Source organism: Malaclemys terrapin, chromosome 1, assembly GCF_027887155.1.
Source record: "Malaclemys terrapin pileata isolate rMalTer1 chromosome 1, rMalTer1.hap1, whole genome shotgun sequence".
NCBI classification, from domain to species: Eukaryota; Metazoa; Chordata; order Testudines; family Emydidae; genus Malaclemys; species Malaclemys terrapin.
This window is the reverse complement of record NC_071505.1, coordinates 122,321,901-122,337,414: the sequence shown is the minus strand read 5'-3', so window position 1 is coordinate 122,337,414 and position 15,514 is coordinate 122,321,901. Positions and strand designations below refer to the sequence as shown.

The 15,514-nt window shown below is 41.9% G+C and overlaps 1 protein-coding gene across 8 annotated transcripts in view; it reads left to right on the top strand.

Moving 5' to 3' along the window:
- Nucleotides 1-15,514, top strand: part of A4GALT (alpha 1,4-galactosyltransferase (P blood group)) — a 111,392-nt gene that overhangs the window by 53,988 nt on the left and 41,890 nt on the right. For 2 of the 8 annotated variants that reach the window (XM_054037500.1, XM_054037474.1), the window contains exon 2: nt 943-1,088. The exons of the other annotated variants lie outside the window; for them this stretch is intronic. The gene's annotated coding sequence lies outside the window, so the exon portion shown is untranslated. The remainder of the gene's footprint in view (nt 1-942; nt 1,089-15,514) is intronic. 8 annotated transcript variants of the gene reach the window in all.

Sequence of the window (15,514 nt, the reverse complement as noted above, 5' to 3'; positions counted from 1 at the left end):
AACATTCAGCCTCTACTGGATTTCATACTGTGGAAAGTCCTTGCTATTAGTTGCTTGCCAAGGTTTGCATGACTTGTCTTTGCATAGCTGCTGGAGCTGAGCAAACTGCTCAGTGAATAATTTATTGGTTAAATTTAGCCCCTCCTCCCTTCTTTTGTTGTTGATGTTTTTATGAGTTGTCTGTGAATAGATCACAACTTCTGCCAACCGTGTAGTCGATTAGAATTATTTGCTTGTATTATGTGACCATGTAGCTGTGGGTATAGCTTCAGATAGATTTTGAATAGCTAATATTGACTATGCTGTTTTGAGTGAGCATATATGTTGCATGGTGTTGGTTCTGGTCCCCAATAGGCCATTGTGGTTTTAGGAGCTACTAGGGCCCTCTTTTTTTTTTTTTTTTTTTTTCTTTTCAATCTTGGCCTGTATATGTGTGTTTCCCTAATTATGAAAGTTGTTGTTGTTTAAATTTTACCCTATGCTGTGTTTGTTCTAAAATAATCCATATATAATTGTCAGAATAGAAAGGAAAAATAACATTAGATTAAATTTAAGATATGTTATACAGCAATAACAAGAGCATTAAGGGGAAAAATGTATTAATACTTGTACAAAGTAAATATGAGAGAAACTAAGGCCCCAAATCTGCGAAGACTTAAGTAATGTGTGTAACTTTAAACACATGAGCAGTCCCACTACAGCCATATTCTTATGGGTAAAGTTACATATGGGCTTAAATCTTTACAGATCAGGGCGCTTCTGAATAGTACTTTATTATAGTCTTATGAAAAAGTAAACAATAGTGGTTTGAGTTTCTTAAGTTTACACATTTTTTTTTCTCCAAACCAGTCTCCAACAATAATGAAAATGAATGCACTAACCCCACCACCACCACCCCCCAAAAACTGACAAACACCACTAAGTATATTCATCTCTTGTTAGTTATTTCTACAGGGATGCAGGAGGACTGGTTGAAGTGAAAGAACTTCATCCCACAAGATAATGGAAAATGTTAGACACCTGTGTGGTTTTAAAATGCAGAGGAAAGAAAAGGAGGTTCTTCAGTTCTTATACTATGCCTAAATAAGGTACATAACAAGTGGTTTTTCAAGTTGTTTTGAATTGAAAAAAACCGTTTTTGACAACTTCAGAAATGCTTCAAGGTGTGACTATATACAGGAAAGAATACAAAATCAGTTTGTACTGTTGAAGAATCCCAACTTTATTGAAAGTAGTTGATCTTTTTGAAAAGATCTGATTTTTGCATTAACTAGAATAAGTCGCATGCAATAGATATATCCAGAAGACCAGATCCTTCTCAGTTTCAGTATTTTCAGTTGCAAATATGCAAAGAAATAACTTCTTGAGGTGTTGAAATTTGTCCTGATCTTCCCAAAATATTGTCTATAAATATGGTCTCTCTCTCTCTCTTTTTTTATATATATATTTATATTCAAAGAAAATTTCAAAGATGTATAGAGGGGGCATCTCCTCCCTCTGTCCTTATTGGGGAGAATAGAAAATAATCAATATGAATATCTGCCCAAGAATGACTTATATCATTAGCCTATTGCCTTTCAAGTTATCTCCTTTGCTCTTTGCTCTCATAAATAGGCTTATCATCCAATTTATATGGGATTTAAAAAAAAGCCTTGCTTGTCACACAAGGCACTTAAAAACTCCTGGGCAACTGGAGGCATGGGGTTGCCAGATTTGTATCTACCATATATTATCTAGATTTCTAAATACATTCTATTTTAAGGTGGGTCCCCTCCAATAGCTTTGTATACATACCAGTCTGGTTTGAGATTTAAAAAAAAAAAAAAAACTTAGCTATGCCATTTGGTTCCCTCTCTTCTTTTGCATATCTTAAGAAAATCCAATCTTTGCATCTACTACTTCTGAGGGAATTCTGCACCAAAAAAATAAAAATTCTGCACACAATATTTTAAAATTCTGCAAATTTTATTTGTTAAAATAACACCACATAATCATGCCAGCTTCAATTATTTTGGTAATTTACTTCGAAATACCTGTCAGCAAGTATGTGTGTAACAATACAGATGCACACACAAATTCTCCCAGGAGAAGAGAGTTAAAGAAACCCCTATGACAACCCAGTTCTTAGTTCTCTGCCCCTCCCCACCCTGCAAGCTCAGCCAGGGGGCTAGACACCCATAACCACCCCCCCCCAGAGCCCAGCCGTGCTCCCCAGCCAATACACCTGAAACCCCTACCCCCCAGAACCCAACTGCAGGCCCCTCCCTTGCCCAGACACCCGCTCCCTACCCCTTAGAGCCCAGGGATCCAGAGGGAGAAACAGCCCAATGCTTGGTCTCAGGCTTGTGTGGAGTTTCCTGCACGCCGCCGCCTCCGCCTCCTTCCCTCACGGTGTGTGGGGAACTGCAGCTGCTGGGAACCCTCTAGCTCCGTCCTCTTTCCCCCACACACCCGATAGTGTTTTCTATGTGTGAGTTGGGCTCTGCTGGGTCCAGTGGCCCCTAGTGAAGGTCAGCAGTTCTGCAGCTCATTTCTATAGGGGGAAAGGAAATGCTGCGCGCACAACATTAATTTCTGCAAAACTCTGCGTTGCACAGAATTCCTCCAGGAGTAATCTACATAGGCATCCTGCAATGTGTTAAGATGATTACAGCATCCTATTTTACTCATTCTCTTCTCATACCACTATGGAATAACCTGTGCCTCAGAATCCAGATCAACTCCACAGTTAAGACAATATGGATAGAAAAACGATTAGCAAAAATTAAAGATGTAATAGGGGATGATAGACTTGCCTCCTTGGTTTACGTGTGTAACAAATCAGCCACCACTATCTCGGAGTTCCTTCTTTCAGTGGCTATCCTCAAGGATTCAGGCAAGACTAGGGGACAATTGGTCTGTTTCAACTCTCTCACCTCTAGAGGAGCATGTTAAAAATATGTAAACAAAAGTCAGTTTGTAGGAATTAGTTATAAGTGGCTTAATGCTTTGCATTACCATCTCAGTCTCCAAGAAAAATAGGAAAAAGAACTTAGCCTTACTTTCACAACAGAAACCTGGGAGGATATCTGGTATAATGTGAAATATACTTCAAGTTCCTTATCCTTCTGATTCTTCCAGAACAAGTTATTAAACAGGCACTACTGCACTCCAGAACGATTGTTTAAGGTTAGATTGGCAACAAACTATGAATGTTGGAGATGCAAACAGCCACATGCCAATCTTTCACGCATCCTCTATACCTGCCAAAAATATGCATATGTTCTGGAACGCCATGTTAAGTGCTCTCTCAAAAAATGTGTTACTATCTTTCCTTCACCAAGCCTGTGTATTTTAGGGGTGCTGAGTGAGTTGGTATTACCAGTGAATACTAAGAAATGGATTGCAGTAACTATTTTACTGGTCAAAAGTTATTTTGAGAAAATGGAAATCTGCAATTCCTCTCTCATACACAAACTGCCTTAGTGAGTTCTTTACTACTGCATTAATGGAAAATTGACTGTAATAGAAAAAATGATTGCATACTTTTGCAGTTTAATATATATTAGTACTCGATACTCATAGGTTATGTCTTACTTATTTATCTATTTAGTCACTGTAATAATTATGCTCTGCACGACCTCTACAGGTTCAGTTTTTGTTGTTGTTTTCCTCCAAGCTTTACAAGGAATGAATACTGAATTTTGTTATTTATAAGGTATTTCCATCGTGTGTGCGTGTATTTATATATGCTTTGTTTTGTTGTGTTTATATTTTCTATAAAAATAAAGCTTATAAAGAAAAGCTTCAAAAATTGTTTGGAAATGGGAAATTTTGTCAAAACCAGCATTTCCTGAAGAGGTTTTGAGAAATTGGCTTTTTTTTTTTTTTGACAGCTCTAATTTAAATAACTATGATAAAGAAAACGTCTCATGCGAAACAACATTTTTAAAGTGTTTAATCTTGTTACCATTAGCAAGATTTAAACACTGATGTACACTAATCACTTGTATGCTGCAAAGTGTAACTTGTGTGTGTCCTCAACAAAAAAAATTTAAGTACACTATACTATTTGGTATTTTTGATAGGCTCATTAAAATGTAATTTATAAGTTACATTTTTTCTTTTGCATGAAATAAAACATGGCATCAGTCCTACTATTTGATATTTTTAATGATACTGTTCATAATCTAGGATCTGATCGAAAGTCCACTGAAGTCAATGGAAAGCCTCCTGTCGACTTCCATCTGACATTTTCTTTTTCATAACTGAAACGGCAATCCTCCAAAACTGGTTCAACTAATAGTTAATAACAACGTATAAAGTACAACTAGGAACAGTCCTTCAGCAAAAAAATTGAAAGGGTACTTTTTAGATATACCATTAAGCAGAAAAGTCTGAAGTGAGTGACTTTAGAAGAGGAGAGAGTGGAGTACATATCTCCAAAAAAGGAGACCTGTTCCCTTCCTTCATGGAGTTTAAAATCAGGGATGAATAGCAAAACCAAAACCACCTCTGTGTGTCGTTAAGACTCTCTCCAGTACATAGAAAGGCATCCTAAAATGTCGGACATTCACATGTTGGGATTTGTAATGTAGGTGAACAGGGCCGGCTTTAGCAGGTGCGGTGCCCCATGCCGGGACACGAATTGTCTCGCGCCCCCCTGGACCCGCCCCCTCCCTGCCCCATTGGATCCCTCCCCAAATCCCACCCCTGGCCCCGCATCTTCCCCAAGCACGCCGGATTCCTCCTCCTCACCCCTCCCTTCCAAGCTTGCGCTGATCAGCTGTATGGCAGCGCAAGCGCTGGAGGGAGGGGGGAGAAGCAGCCCCGGACGTTGTGGGGCCCCATTCCAGGGAATCGTCCGAATCGGCTTAAAGCCACCCCTGTAGGTGAAAGGAGAGGCTCAGGATTTATAATACACTGTTGATGCAGTTCCTGAATAGCAGTATGAAGGAGGATGCACTTTTATACGGTTACCAGATCCATGTGCACAAAGACATTGGTAACGGGTCAGAAGAAGAAATATCTTTCTTGTAGTCTTGTGGGGATGTATCATCCCTACACCAACCTAATGAAAAGTTCCATGAGGAGGTAAGGGTCACGATGGGACACTTGCAAGGTAATAAATCATGGCCTTATGTAAGGCCCCCCTGGTGGTCTAGGATTATATAAGATGATCATGGCCTTATGTAAGACCCCCTGGTGGTCTAGGATTATATAAGATGATCATGGCCTTATGTAAGACCCCCTGGTGGTCTAGGATTATATAAGATGATCATGGCCTTATGTAAGGAACAGTTGAACCAATCGGTGTGGGGCTATACATGTGATAAACACATGATTCTCCTTCTTGTCCAATCCATAGATGTGTTATTATAGCCTAATTGTGTTATGTAATGTTGAGAAAAACTATAAAAGAAAGCTTGCAATAAACAGGATTCAGATTCAGCTTGCAACCACATTGGTCGTGTGCTTTATCTGCTCCATATGGAACCCCACAAATGGTGACCCCGACGTGATTCGGCTTGAACATCAAGGCAGCCAGAACTTTGCCCAGAGTGAGCTAGCAGAGATCATACTAGACACAGCTGCCAGTGGAGCAGGGATCAATGTTCTCAGACAGTAGACCCAACAGGTGTTGTCTCAAAAGCTGAGCAAAGAGAAAGCAGATCCAACCAAAAAAAAGGATCTGAGTGGTCAGACTCTATGTCATCTCTCATGAAGAAACTGGAACAATTGAATTTAGATATTGAAGAGGCTCTCAGTGCTGGCTCTTCTCCTTCCAGAACTCCTTCTTCCAAAAAGCGCAAACAGCCATGCCCTGTTAAGGTGGAGACAGGCCTTATTCACAGAGATAAAGGGAATCTGTGGGAATAAGAGGGCAGGCTACCAAGATTTAGATGGTTTGCCAAGCTCAGTGTCAACTGGAGCACGACCAAAAACTGAACATGGTTTGAGAAAAGGCGGAGGTGGCAGCCGCAGCAGGAGGTACCGGAGGATACCGGCTCCTGGTCGTCCGAGAGAGACGTTCGTGAGCTCACAGCCGACGGAAGCGTTCGGTAAGAAAAGGCGGAGGTGGCAGCCACGGCAGGAGGTACCGGAGGATACCGGCTCCTGGTCGTCTGAGAGAGACGTTCGTGAGCTCACAGCCGACGGAAGCGTTCGGTAAGAAAAGGCGGAGGTGGCAGCCACGGCAGGAGGTACCGGAGGATACCGGCTCCTGGTCGTCCGAGAGAGACGTTCGTGAGCTCACAGCCGACGGAAGCGTTCGGTGAGGAAAGGCGGAGATGGTAGCCGCGGCAGGAGGTACCGGAGGATACCGGCTCCTGGTCGTCCGAGAGAGACGTTCGTGAGCTCACAGCCGACTAAAGCGTTCGGTGAGAAAAGGCGGAGGTGGCAGCCGCGGCAGGAGGTACCGGAGGATACCGGCTCCTGGTCGTCCGAGAGAGACGTTCGTGAGCTCACAGCCGACTGAAGCGTTCGGTGAGAAAAGGCGGAGGTGGCAGCCGTGGCAGGAGGTACCGGAGGATACCGGCTCCTGGTCGTCCGAGAGAGACGTTCGTGAGCTCACAGGTGAGCGGCTGCTTTTAATAAAATGGGCTCTGCTTTGTCTGCAGGGGAGGAGATGGTGCATGATTTTTTATTACGCATCGCTAAAAAGCGGGGAGAGAAGCTTCCCTCTGACGCGTTGTCCCGTTTGTTGAAATGGGGGCAGAAACGCGGGAATGTACAAACAGGGCCTTCAGCTACAGGACATGCTGAATCAGTTGTCCCATTTGGCCGGTGAGAGCCATCCCCCGCAGTCCCACACATTGCGGGCCCTGTGGATTTACTAACCTGGGGACGGGGATATGCATGTGTTTCCACCGATGCGGGTCCCCGGTGGGTTCCAGCAAAGTGGGTCCGGCCGTGGCTCAAGACACGAATTGCTAAAGAGCCCGACGCCGCCACGCAGGAGCCGGACGACAACCCCGCGGCACCAGACTTGCACTTGTTGTTTGTCACAGCCTAAACACCTAATAATGCTGTACTTATGTTTGTTCAAACTCCTTATTATAGGAGCAGGGGTCTTTGTATGTCCAAACTCTGTACCTTTTGTTAACCCACGACAAAATGTTTGAATCACCTGGGCGAACCAAACTGGCCAAAAAGCCCTTTTTGCTTGTTCATGGCCACCCCATCGGATCCCCAATGGTTTTCGTGGGTATTTATGTAATGTTATGTTTTTTAATAGTTCCCAGTTGTTAAATGTCACCTGTCGTCAGTTTTATAGGTTCAAAAAAAGTAGTCAGGTGGCTAGTAATTGTCCTAATGTTAGTTGGACCCTCCTATAGGCCTTATTTAAGAAAAAGGGGGGAGGTGTGGGGATGTATCATCCCTACACCAACCTAATGAAAAGTTCCATGAGGAGGTAAGGGTCACGATGGGACACTTGCAAGGTAATAAATCATGGCCTTATGTAAGGCCCCCCTGGTGGTCTAGGATTATATAAGATGATCATGGCCTTATGTAAGACCCCCTGGTGGTCTAGGATTATATAAGATGATCATGGCCTTATGTAAGGAACAGTTGAACCAATCGGTGTGGGGCTATACATGTGATAAACACATGATTCTCCTTCTTGTCCAATCCATAGATGTGTTATTATAGCCTAATTGTGTTATGTAATGTTGAGAAAAACTATAAAAGAAAGCTTGCAATAAACAGGATTCAGATTCAGCTTGCAACCACATTGGTCGTGTGCTTTATCCGCTCCGCCTGGGACGCCACATAGTCTCAAGGATATCATAGACAGGAGAGCTGGTAGAAATGTTTCATATTTGCAACAACATATTTTCATGAACATTTTTGAACAATTTTCATCATTTATCGACCAGTTCTATTAGACAGGGACTGATTCTTAAGCTCCAAAACAATTCTTTTTTTTATTTGAAATAATAGTCCTTGAGCTGAGGCTGGAAATTCAGAGCGGGTCTGAAAAGAAACCATAGGAGAGATACTCCAGTGTCAGAGAAAACATAGAGGCAGCTATTTTACTTAGTTCATCCCAATTTGTCAGAATTAGCCAAGAAGATATGATCTATATCTTTGGAGAAGGACCTGCTAGAAAGCTATTCAAAATGAGGGCAGAAAATGATGGTGACTTCTCTGACAGCACAGGATGAGGTCTGCAAGTGTCACCCAGTGAGTGGCAGTAACTCACACAATATAGCTACCGAATGCTATGTATAAATTCAGTTTTATATTAAGTTACATCAATTAAGGTGGTAGGATTATGATTATTTTAAGGGCTGACAGTGTTTTTGATGGTGTAAACCAGAAAAAGGTTTTGTTTCTTACAATCTAAATAGAGAAAACAATTCAGACACACAATGTCCTGGATGATCAGAGGATAGGGAGGCCTGTGAATTATGGGCCAGATCCTCTGCTGGTGTAAATTGGCATAGCCCCATTGACTTCAATAGAGCTATGCAGGGTTCAAACTGGGACAGATCAGTGCGGAGATATAGGAAGAAAGGGACACACATCAGCGTCCAAATGGGGCTCTGGGTGATCACTACTCCCCACCACCCAACACAGATGTAATGAGGTTAAGTGGTGTCCATATAAAGAAATGAAAACTACTGATTATTCTTCAGGAAAGGCTTTTAATGACTTACAGCTATAAATGCAACACAGAAGACACAGCACAAGTAAACTTTTACTACTATTTTTAATACTGCAGTATTAATATAATCTGAGATCAAATTATTCCGACACTATTATTTTTTAATACTATAGTGTTAGTACTACTTGAGATCAAAACAGCTCGAGCAACCCAGACTTCTTTACTCTGTTACCTTATTTTGCATGCAACCAGACTATTTTACTTTAAAACCTTACCCTGCCGAGAATACGTTACCCTTTAGTCGACCGCTCTTTGCATTGGCCAGGTGCAGATAGTCGGTGCGGTTTAGGGGGTGCGGGTCAGACTGATCAAAGAGAATAACTTCTTAGACCAAGACACACACACACACACACACACACACACACACACACACACACACACACCCTCCTGAGGTTTTACGCATTTAATCTCATCTGCCTGCCATGCTTTGAAGCAGGTTAACCAATCAGGTTAGGCCAAATTTAGTGTTATCGCTTTGGCTGTATAATTCATGTTTACTTATTTTCTTGTAGCCAATTATTGTTTTAATTTTATAAGTTATGCTCAAGGAGATAGCTTATGTTTATATAGCCCACTGTGTCGACTGTGGTTTCCCTTAGTTTTCTAGGTAACTTAACTCTAAATGGGCTATTGGCTTGATTGTGGGTAAGGTTATTTTGATGACCTATGCCTAAAGGCCTAGCCCATCAAATCCACTTAGGAATCAGTTCTTTGGTTGCAGCGTCTCTTAACCACAAATTTTAAAGGTGGTTTCAATAAGCCGTACCTAGGGGCATAACCTATTATACCATATAGGAGTCAGAATAAAATGTTGTCTGGTTGTAGGCATTTTTTGACAGCAAGTTGTAGCTTAAGTTTGCAAAGCTTGCTTTTTAAAGATAATTTTGCAAAGCCCATTCTATAAAGCTTCCGGAAGTTTAGGCTTAACACTGGCAATACTGGTGTTCATTTTAAGCTTGACAACAATCTTGCTCAAATTAATCACAATCAGCAATACAACACTTTTTTTTTTTTTAAAGGATATCATCTTGTTCTCCAGAGTCTCCTCTTTCATTTAAAAACAAAGCAGAAGTATCTAGCTTTCATAGCAGCAAAGACAACCTTCAGAATACGAACCTGGTATAAAATGATGCAGAACTGTCTGGCTGAGTCTGCAGGGAGCCTGAAACACTAGCTCTGGAAGCTGCCCCATTCATTTCAGTGGGGTGTTAACTTATCATCATCGAGCTTATGAGTTAACTGTTGTTGACCTTGGCTTGTAGAGTGAGCCTGTATTGAATACTATGACATTTTCCCTCTTCCAAATCAAGCCTTGGAGTTATGCCATTGATAACAGTTGAGTATTAGGTCCTATATCTTTTTATTAATGAGCTGTGGATAGAAATTCTTTTTAATATGGATTCATCCTGCTGGGTGTCATTTGAAGAAGTGAGTTTTTAAAAGGGATTTGAATGAAAAAGGGTGGTCACCGGATGCACTAGGAAGTTCCAAGCCATGGGGCACTGTGGACAGAAACTCAAATATAAGTAGGTGATGGATAAAAAAGGAGCAGGGAGATAGGAGGCTTGTATGGTGTGAAGAGAGTAGGAGGAAAGGCAAGGAGAGAGGTAGGCAAGGATGGAGTTGCACAGCCTCTTCTAGGACAAGAGGCTTGAGCTTGATGTGGAGGGCAAGGAGAGAAAGTCACTGAAAGCATTTAAAGGAAGGAGGGAGACAATCTGTTTCATGGATGAGAGATGATTTTAGTCGCATTGTTTTTGCTTAAATTGGATGAGCACATAGATGGGAATCAGGGAGGCCAGCAAGGAGTGAGTTGCACAAGTAAAAGAGGGAGATGACTAAAACATGGACATGTATTAGCCATATGAGTGGAAAAAGTGACAGCTGACCTATTGTGGAGAAAGAACCAGCAGGATTTGGCAATAGCCTGACTGTGAATGGAGAAAGAGAGGGATGAGTCAAATATAACAGAATTATGAGAGGCTGGGTCATTGGGGAGGTTATGATTTCAACAGCAGGGAAGAAGGAAAGAAGAGGAGAGATCACTGTATCCCCAGTTTATCAACATCCTTCTTGAATTATGGACACCAGAAACGATCACCGGATCACAGTACAGTCAGACCATTGCCAAATACAGAAGTCCTAGAACCTGCTCTTCTCCTCTGCTGTGACTCGTGATTCCTTTGTTCATACTTCCAAGGATTGCGCTAGCTCTTTGGGCCACAACAGCTTCTATTGAGCTGATTAACCCCCTTGATTTCTAAGTCTTTTTCAGAGTCACTGCTTCCCAGAATAGAGTCCCCCATTCTGTAAGTATGGCCTACATTCTTTGTCCCTAGATGTATGCCTTCCCCATGTGGCCATATTGAAATGCATATTGTTTGATTACACCAAGCTTACTAAGTGATTCAGATCACTCTGTATAAATGACCTGTCCTGTTTATTATTTATCTCCCTCACCACCACCTTTATTTCACCTGTAAGCTTTATCATATGCTGTGACTGTCATATAGTTTTTTCCCAAACAGAACAGAAATATGTATTGAACACTTCTGCCTTGACTGCATTATTATTGATAATTCCACCATTTCGTAATAGACCAATACAATTTTTAGGATTATTTTTGTTCCTAATATACTTAAACTCCTTCTCATTGTCCTTAACTCAGCTGGCCATAGATTTCTCCTTGTGTCCTTTTGTTTCCCTTATCAGTTTTCTGCAATACCTAGCTTCTGATTTATATTCTTTTCTTTCATTTGATATATATATTTCTTATGTTACTTTCACTTCCTCTCTAAGGCAGGTTTTTCTTTTTTTAACCAGTACATCTTTCTTGATTGTGGAATTGTGGCTTCTTGGGCATCTAGTAAAATGTTTTTAAATAGTTCCCAATTATCCTTCACATTTTACTATTTAAATTCTCTCTCCCAACTGATCTGGCTCACTTGTTTTCAGATTTGGCCCTTTTAAAGCACCATATATATGTTAAAGAATTGTACTTGATTCTGTTTCCACATAACATATATGATCAAGTCATGACCACTTGTACGTAAGCCACCACTAACTTTTGGTTTTGTGATCAGTTCCTTTTTATCTGTCAAGATGAGGTCTAATAAAGATTTCCCCCATGGTGGATACAATGCTTTTTCAGTTAAGATATTGTCATCTGAAATATTTAGAAATTCTGATAATGTTTTAAATACTGACAGCATGCAACCATAAGAAGAGCTCTGTGTAAGCTTGAAAGTTTGTCTCTCTTGCCAACAGAAGTTGGTAGAATAAAAGATATTACCTCATCCACCTTGTCACTCTAATAGTCTGATACCAACATGGCTACAACAACACTGCATACCTTTACCATATGTTACTCAAAGACTGATGTACCCTATGATAATGCAGCTTTTTTTCTGGACACATTGTAGATAACTGCTTAAGGAGTCAGTCATCCTTTTCTCTGGTGTGATTTAGAAATCTGTAGCAAACAGTGGAGACAGTAGCAGGACAGTCCAGATGAGATGTTGGAAAGATAGCAGTCAGAGAGGCATGGCAGGATTGCAGGAGAGAACTTGTTCTCCTCTTTACATCATGAGATTCCTAGGCTGAGATGATATGAAGCCATGTGAATGGATGAGATCACTCAGGAATAAGATCTAAGGGTTAGAGGAGAAGAAAGGGCCAAGTACAAAGCCATGAGGGACAGTGACAGAAACTTTGAAAGGAAAGGAGTTGCAGAAGAAGTGAGAGGACAACTTGGGGCCATGGTAGCCGTGGAATGACAGCGAAATCAATGGTGCCTATGGCAGCAGATAGATTGAGAAGGATGAGTTAAGAAAAGTTGTCTCTGGTCTTGGCCAAGAGCAGGTCATTAGTTTCAAACCTACTAAACAAAGTTTGTTCTTCTTTAATATAGGTGAGCACCTTTCTGGTAATTGAATATTTAGATGAGTCAAAATGGAAACACTTTCTCCAATCCTGACCAGGTCCATTCCCTTTGGACCTTCAATGGCTTGCATTTGTATAATTATTTGTATCACAGTAGTGCCTCAGGAAGCAAATCTTAGTTGAAGTTTTTCAGAGCCAAAATTCAGCTTTCTTTGGCCATCTCTAGTGTCCATTGCAACTTAGTCTCTCAATAATAATATTTTTCACTTCTAAAGCACCTCAAAGTGTTTAAGTCACTGAACATCCCTATGCAAGGGTTAAGCATTATACCCATTGTCGGAGAATAACACAGTTCTCACTCTGTTTGGGTACAGCAAAGTCAGATACTTTATTCTCTTTAACAGCTGTGTAAAGGAAGAGAGTGCACTAGGACACAGGGTCTCCCTCTCCTAGGCAGGTCTCTTCTCAGGTAACCAATTACAGCAAGCATTTATACCTTTTGTTAGACAATGAAAAGCAACCACAGCATTTTGTGTTTATATAAGTCATTCTAATATCTTGTTTTTCTCATTAATGTAGACAGTCTACATTCCATATTGTTTGCACATTATCTACACAAGATCGCAACAACTTCTCACAGCATTCTTTCCCACTCGCCTCACACATTCCTCACTTCTTCAAATCTCACGTTATTAGGGTTACAGTTAGCCTGACTCTTGCTAACAAACTGTCATGCATTGCAATCCCCTTCCTGTCAGTTCTTTCTCTGCTTCCACACCATTTTACAGAGAGATTGTGATTTGCCCCAGCTCACACAGGGAGTAAGTGACAGAGCCATATAAAGAACTCAAAAGTTATAGCACACAATCCCCTGATCTAACAACTAGATTAATGATGTTCCATGGTAGAGTAAAAGGAGGTGGCTATAAAGTGTCTGAGCTAAATAAAGCTGTATCTTAGGGTGTGTGTTCATCTTTTCATGTATTTGTGTATGCTATGGTTATACAAATGCCCCAGGCACACATACATTATTTCAAAGTGGTCTCTGTACTGTGATCTCTTAATAAATCTCTTAATTACTAAAAGGGACCACTATGGTCCTCTAGTCTGCAATAATGCATATTGCAGGGGTTCTCAAACAGGGGGACGTGAGGTTATTGCATGGGGGGTTGCAAGCTATCACTCTCCACCCTAAACCCCACTTTGCCTCCAGCATTTATAATGGTGTTAAATATATAAACAAGTGTTTTTAATTTATAAGGGAGGGGAGATCGCCCTCAGAGGCTTGCTGTGTGAAAGGGGTCCCCAGTACAAAACTTTGAGAAACACACTAGCATATTGCATAACACCTGCTATAGAACTTCTCTCAGTGGTGGGTAGCAATGATGGTTTTTCACAGTGAAAGTCAAGAAACACCCAGGCAATTTTTTTCTTCTGCTGTGTAGTGAAGTAGTTGTCAATGATACTGGTTTGCGGTCTTTTGCTAGCATTTCAAGAAGGAATAGCAAATAAGGAGAAGGTGGTTACAGCGGCGTCTGTGTTTGGATAGCAGACGCTGTATACATTTAAATCACCTTTTGATCTGTGAAGGAAGATGGGTTTAAAAAAAACATTTTGAAATGCAATAAGGAAAGGATGTAACCTTGCTAATGATGGTTTGAGTGCTGCAGTGCTGAGCATTACCAGAGACGACCACTCTAAAGTAACGGAAACTAAAAATAGACTTTGAACTGGGAATTGGAAGAATACCGAGGAGGACAGTAATCTAATGAGAATGAAGATGAATAAAGATGTACTAAAGGAACAGAGTGTATGACCGTGGGAGGAGATTTAAAAACACAAATCGCAAAACAAGGGACATGATTAGATGTGCTTCACTGAGGGGTAAAAGAAAGCAGTACAGATGTATTGATCCTGCTTCTCTTGAAGTCAATGGGTATGTCTACACTACGGGATTAATCCGAATTTATATAATTCGGATTTGAAAAACAGGTTGTATAAAGTCGAAATGTATGCGGCCACACTAAGCACATTAATTCGGTGGTGTGCGTCCAAGTACTGGGGCTAGCGTCGATTTCTGCACCGTTGCACTGTGGGTAGCTATCCCATAGCTATCCCATAGTTCCCGCAGTCTCCCGCGCCCATTGGGATTGTGGGTTAAGATCCCAGTGCCTGATGGGACAAAAAACATTGTCGCAGGTGGTTCTGGGTACAGCCTCACCTCCTCCCTCCCTCCTCCCTCCCTGCATGAAAGCAACGGACGGCAGACAACCATTTTCGCGCCTTTTTTCCTGGGTGAGTGAACACTGCAGACTCCATACCACGGCAAGCATGGAGCCCGCTCAGCTCAAGACAGCAGTCATGAACATTGTAAACACCTCGCGCGTTCTCGTGGAGTTTATGCTCAGCCAGGACCAGAAAAACGAGGCGAGGAGGCAGCGGCGGCGGCAACGCAGCGACAAGCATGATGAGGATATTGACATGGACATGGACACGGACACGGATACAGAATTCTGTGAAACCACGGGCCCCGGTGCTTTGGAGATCATGTTGTTAATGGGGCAGATTCTATCCATGGAACGCCGATTCTGGGCAAGGGAAACAAGCACAGACTGGTGGGACCGCATAGTGTTGCAGGTCTGGGACGATTCCCAGTGGCTGCGGAACTTTCGCATGCGTAAGGGCACTTTCATGGAACTTTGTGACTTGCTGTCCCCTGCCCTGAAACGCCAGAATACCAAGATGAGAGCAGCCCTCACAGTTGAGAAGCGCGTGGCGATAGCCCTGTGGAAGCTTGCAACGCCAGACAGCTACCGGTCAGTCGGGAATCAATTTGGAGTGGGCAAATCTACGGTGGGGGCTGCTGTGATGCAAGTAGCCAAAGCAATCACTCAGGTGCTGCTACGAAAGTTAGTGACTCTGGGAAATGTGCAGGCTATAGTGGATGGTTTTGCTGCAATGGGATTCCCTAACTGTGGTGGG